The 6,735-nt window shown below is 30.6% G+C and overlaps 1 long non-coding RNA gene across 1 annotated transcript; it reads right to left on the bottom strand.

Annotated features, from left to right (window-relative positions):
* Positions 1 to 978: 978 nt before the first annotated feature.
* On the bottom strand, positions 979 to 5,965 carry LOC127442583 (uncharacterized). Its single transcript, XR_007897496.1, has 3 exons — positions 5,807 to 5,965; positions 2,505 to 2,562; positions 979 to 1,177 (listed from the first exon to the last, which is right to left on the bottom strand). It is a non-coding gene; the product is annotated as an uncharacterized LOC127442583 (long non-coding RNA).
* Positions 5,966 to 6,735: the final 770 nt, after the last annotated feature.

Raw genomic sequence — 6,735 nt, forward strand, 5'->3', positions numbered from 1 at the left:
GTTTTAACAGAAGAATTAATGTAAGTGCTTTTATAAAATTATAAGCTTCACATTTCTGCCTTTAAACCCTCCAAAAATGGACCCCATTGACTTCTATTGTTACTGCCTCATTGTAACACAGATGTTTGCTTTTTTTTTTTTTTTTTTTTTTTTTAAGAAAAGGAGAGATGTCAAAATGAATTTTAGTGCTAATCAATATTATACCACAAATGCTGTCAATTGAGCTTAACTTAATCGGTATATTCTTTAAAAGAGAAAGGATTAAGGTTTGTGCCTATATAGAAACTGACTTGCAAAAATATATTAATGGTTATAAATATAGGCATATTTCCCCTTTTTATATATATAAAAATAGCAACGTTATACTTATAACAAGAACAATAAAATGTGCCAATGGGGTAAGAAAAAAAACTGGTTTCGAAGACAATTTTTCTCACCCCATTGGCAAATAGTTTTTTTCTTGCTTTAAGCATAAACCGCACAAATTTTGTTAGATTTCAAAGAAAACAAGACAAAATACATTATCATTCTGCTTCTCAAGGATTTTTTTTTTTTTCTTGTTGTAAGGATATTTCTACCAGAAATCAAGAAAAACACTCAGAAAGAAAATTATTATTATTATTTTGGTAGTATAGTTGAGTTTCCTGAACAAAATAAAGGCATCCAAAATCCAGTTTAACATGCACATGCCAAGATCTTAGAAACTTAATTTTGTATTCATGTCTTTTTAGTATGGTTTAAAAAATGTGTTATCTATAAATATAAAATATAATTAATATTTATAGATGAAGCACATTTCATTTTTACATTTGCTTAAAATATTAAAAAATGTTCAGCCTAACAGCTAAACTCCAGCACACTGTGAACCAGCACAAAACTAAATCAATCAATCTAGATAAATTAGTCATTCTCAGTAGTTGGCCCACCGCTGAACTGTCACAACCCATCGCTATTAAATACAAAAACAACACAAAGAAGTCACTCATAAGGATTTAATTCTTACACACATGCACACTGTAATTTCCTCATGTTAATAAACAATCCATGTTAATCTCTGAGCAGGAGTGTGGCATGAAGCATGTTCAGTACATTAGTTTTCTGTCTGCAGTGAAGTTTCATAAGTAAAGCTGGAATGTGTGTTTTCAGTAGTGAGGAAGTCCTGCGGACTGTTACTGTCCTGCCAAAAACAAGCAAAAAAAAAAAGATAAAGTCAGCAGTAAAAATACTGTTAATTAAATGACAGCAATATGCCACGTTTGTATCTGTAGTACCGACTCAATTCAGTAACCGTTTGCAGTCTATTTAAATTAATATATTATAAAATGTGTGCAGCTGTCTAATATATTGTTATGTCACTTTCTATTAATGAGAAATACTTCAAGGCTACACGTCATTGTATTAATTAGTATTTAATAGTGGTCGACCGATATATCACCGAGGCGATAAATTTATTGCAACGGGCGCTAAATTTTCCCCTTTGGCCGATTTGTTTCTTGAGGGCGCCGAGAATCGCCTACTTGCATATGAAGTGAATGAGACATGTAAATGACCAGTCACGGTTAGTTTTGTTGTTACGTGCCATCGTGTTACTACAATCATAGTCCAGTGTGCAACAGTCTCATTTAAACAGTCCAGTTATCAGAGCAGCGGCAGACATGTTTGAGCTCATAATGTTAAAGTGCTCACCTGTTTCATTCTCCCTCTCTCCTCAACAGTTCCCTGTAACTTTAACTGTCTTGTCTATTGATAAAAAAGCAAATATCAATAAAACTAATATCATATACCATGTGCAAATATGCACATATCTTGTTTAAACGGGTGTAATAAACCAACCTCACACAACTTAAGCAGATCCAGTATCCTGTGGAGCGCTCATTTATTTACCTCTAAAGCACGTATTCTAACAGCCTATCCTCAACAGTTCCCTGTAACTTTTCTAATGATAAAAGGCAAATATCAATAAAACTGATGAGGCAGCAAGATAGCAAGTCAGCTGCCTACGTTTTCGTATGTAGCCCAAAGTAAAAGCGCTTCACGTGTGCTATAAGTAAATGTCTTATTCACTATGCACTGTATGTATAATTGGTTTGATTAGATATTTGCAAGTAAATGCAATTGCTAATGTGGACATGCCATCCATGGTTGCTGGACAACTGTGTGTACTGTTATTTCCATCTGCTAATATATTAACAATTTCTTCATGTGCAAATAAATTACTAAAATTTGTTGACTAAATAGAAATCTGAAGAAACTGCTATCTACCATTTAAAATACGATATTGTTTTTTAGTTTTGTGTGAAATTGAGTAAATATAGTGTTAAATAAGAGTTCGGCCATCCTGCTTTCTGAATATCGGCATCGGTCGACCACTAGTTTTTAAAGATTTAAAGTAATGTAATCAGTTGCATGTAGAATCAAGAATTGTCACTAGCATTTCTATCACTATTAAAATATCTGTAATGGCGAAAACCTTACTGACTATAAAGTTTGAAAACAGTACTGACCATCTCGGCGGTGGTTCAGAGTTTCTTTGGTGAATCTGATTGGGTCATATGCTGAACGCTGTAAACAACACAGAAAGAACATGTTCAAAGTACACACAAAAACACATTTAACAATCACAACACAGTTACATATCTCACATACATACATCCACTGTCAGGATGATCTTACATACGGAAGTGAATTATATTATAGAAATGTAAAACTATTTTGTACAGGAAAAATGCCTGTGCGGAGGCTGTTTTCAAAATAAAAGTTTGTCATATATTGAATATGCTGTATTTTTCTTTTTCTTTTTAGTATCAGTTATTCACATTTAATTTCTACAATAAAGGACAAAAACACTACTCTCTCCCTTAAAGATGGCCTATAAATAATGATAGCATGGATAAATTAAACAATCAAGCAATTAATTATTTAAATGATTGAGTCATTGCTTGATTGATAAGCTGATGTTTGTTTTTCTTACTATAATGTTAATACAGTATGTTATCACAATTACTCATGTATGCATTTATTAATGAATTAAAATGAAACTATCTTATTTAAAGCTGCAATAAATAAATAATATAGGCTATAGCAGTGATACAATAAACATCTAACATCTAAAAGTGATTCCATACAGAGCTGCAGTATAAATGAACTTATATACAACGGTAAATGATCTTATATACAGCGGTAAATAATGATCATATATACAGCGGTAAATAATGATCTTATATACAGCGGTAAATAATGATCTTATATACAGCGGTAAATAATGATCTTATATACAGCGGTAAATAATGATCTTATATACAGCGGTAAATAATGATCTTATATACAGCGGTAAATAATGATCTTATATACAGCGGTAAATAATGATCTTATATACAGCGATAAAAAATGATCTTATATACAGCGATAAATAATGATCTTATATACAGCGGTAAATGATCTTATATACAGCGGTAAATGATGATCTTATATACAGCGGTAAATGATGATCATATATACAGCGGTAAATAATGATCTTATATACAGCGGTAAATAATGATCTTATATACAGCGGTAAATAATGATCTTATATACAGCGGTAAATAATGATCTTATATACAGCGGTAAATAATGATCTTATATACAGCGGTAATTAATGATCTTATATACAGCGGTAAATAATGATCTTATATACAGCGGTAAATAATGATCTTATATACAGCGATAAAAAATGATCTTATATACAGCGATAAATAATGATCTTATATACAGCGGTAAATGATCTTATATACAGCGGTAAATGATGATCTTATATACAGCGGTAAATGATGATCATATATACAGCGGTAAATAATGATCTTATATACAGCGGTAAATAATGATCTTATATACAGCGGTAAATAATGATCTTATATACAGCGGTAAATAATGATCTTATATACAGCGGTAAATAATGATCTTATATACAGCGGTAATTAATGATCTTATATACAGCGGTAAATAATGATCTTATATACAGCGGTAAATAATGATCTTATATACAGCGGTAAATAATGATCTTATATACAGCGGTAAATAATGATCATATATACAGCGGTAAATAATGATCTTATATACAGCGGTAAATAATGATCTTATATACAGCGGTAATTAATGATCTTATATACAGCGGTAAATGATGATCTTATATACAGCGGTAAATAATGATCTTATATACAGCGGTAAATGATGATCATATATACAGCGGTAAATGATGATCTTATATACAGCGGTAATTGATGATCTTATATACAGCGGTAATTGATGATGTTATATACAGCGGTAATTAATGATGTTATATACAGCGGTAAATAATGATCTTATATACAGTGATAAATAATGATCTTATATACAGTGATAAATAATGATCTTATATACAGTGATAAATAATGATCTTATATACAGCGGTAAATAATGATCTTATATACAGCAGTAAATGATCTTATATACAGCGGTAAATAATGATCTTATATACAGCGGTAAATGATGATCTTATATACAGCGGTAAATAATGATCTTATATACAGCGGTAATTGATGATCTTATATACAGCGGTAATTGATGATCTTATATACAGCGGTAATTAATGATCTTATATACAGCGGTAATTAATGATGTTATATACAGCGGTAAATAATGATCTTATATACAGTGATAAATAATGATCTTATATACAGCGATAAATAATGATCTTATATACAGCGGTAAATAATGATCTTATATACAGCGGTAAATGATGATCATATATACAGTGGTAAATGATGATCTTATATACAGCGGTAATTGATGATCTTATATACAGCGGTAATTAATGATCTTATATACAGCGGTAATTAATGATGTTATATACAGCGGTAAATAATGATCTTATATACAGCTGTAAATAATGATCTTATATACAGTGATAAATAATGATCTTATATACAGAGATAAATAATGATCTTATATACAGCGGTAAATAATGATCTTATATACAGCGGTAAATAATGATCTTATATACAGCAGTAAATGATCTTATATACAGCGGTAAATGATCTTATATACAGCGGTAATTAATGATGTTATATACAGCGGTAAATAATGATCTTATATACAGTGATAAATAATGATCTTATATACAGTGATAAATAATGATCTTATATACAGCGGTAAATAATGATCTTATATACAGCGGTAAATAATGATCTTATATACAGCAGTAAATGATCTTATATACAGCGGTAAATGATCTTATATACAGCGGTAAATAATGATCTTATATACAGCGGTAAATAATGATCTTATATACAGCGGTAAATGATGATCTTATATACAGCGGTAAATGATGATCTTATATACAGCTGTAAATAATGATCTTATATACAGCGATAAATAATGATCTTATATACAGCGGTAAATGATGATCTTATATACAGCGGTAAATGATGATCTTATATACAGCTGTAAATAATGATCTTATATACAGCGATAAATAATGATCTTATATACAGCGGTAAATAATGATCTTATATACAGCGGTAAATAATGATCATATATACAGCGGTAAATAATGATCTTATATACAGCGGTAAATAATGATCTTATATACAGCGATAAATAATGATCTTATATACAGCGGTAAATAATGATCTTATATACAGCGGTAAATGATGATCTTATATACAGCGGTAAATAATGATCTTATATACAGCAGAAAATCATCTTAAATACTGATGTTGTGAACACTTGATTGTTTCTGTCACGTATTCCATTCAGAGTTGGAGTTTATATGATTCGCAGCTTGACTCACTGCTTATGGAATAATGAAGTAAATGATGAAGAAGAGGATGACATCAAACAGCAGAAACAGGTAGAAATCAAACCAGTACGAGTGTTTGGGCAGAACCGGCAGAGCGCCTTGTGTCCCCTCCATGATCATACACACACTTCCTGCTTCCGACGCTAACTCTCACTGCTTCCGGTGCACTTCATAATAAAAGTCCCAAACACACACTGTAGCGATACTGCTGCGTCTATAACATGCTGTGAACACTCATTCAAGAAACATTATAATTTAAGCGTCATTAATGTTCAATGAGCATTTCCAGAACTATGAACATTCAAGTGTGCTGAAGGTTCATTGGTACTCTATTAACATTCACAATTAACATTTGCATGCTAATTACCTGTATTGAAGCATTATTAGCATTCACCCAAATCCCATTAATACTTTTAACCATTAAATCATAAAAAATAAACAAAATTGATAAAATAAATAAATAAGACTACTCTAACATAGTGCTTAAATGATTGTTTATAGTTATAGAAAATTAGTAGCAATTAAATAAAATATAAAAAGTGCACTTACCTGAATATTAATAGTGCTTATGTTTATTGCTCTTAAATAAAATGTTAATAACACTAAAATGAATTTATACGATAGCCTATGTCGGCGTTAGCTAGCTAGCCAGCTTTATCAATAGCTGTTAGCTAAATTTGGTGGAAAATGACAGTAGCTGTTTATAAAATAGACTGTACATTATAAATATGTTGACACAATTCAGTATTGATGTGATTCCATCACAACTGTCATTTTGATATATTGATGCGCTATTGTATTATAATAATAGAATGTATATATTTTCTGTATAACCAAGTTACGTTACACTAATGAATGGAGCTTTTGCATTATCTTGAACATTGTCTAGCATTCATTTCATGTGTTATTGTAGTTTAGCA

The sequence above is a fragment of the Myxocyprinus asiaticus genome, chromosome 1, assembly GCF_019703515.2.
Source record: "Myxocyprinus asiaticus isolate MX2 ecotype Aquarium Trade chromosome 1, UBuf_Myxa_2, whole genome shotgun sequence".
Lineage (NCBI taxonomy): Eukaryota > Metazoa > Chordata > Actinopteri > Cypriniformes > Catostomidae > Myxocyprinus > Myxocyprinus asiaticus.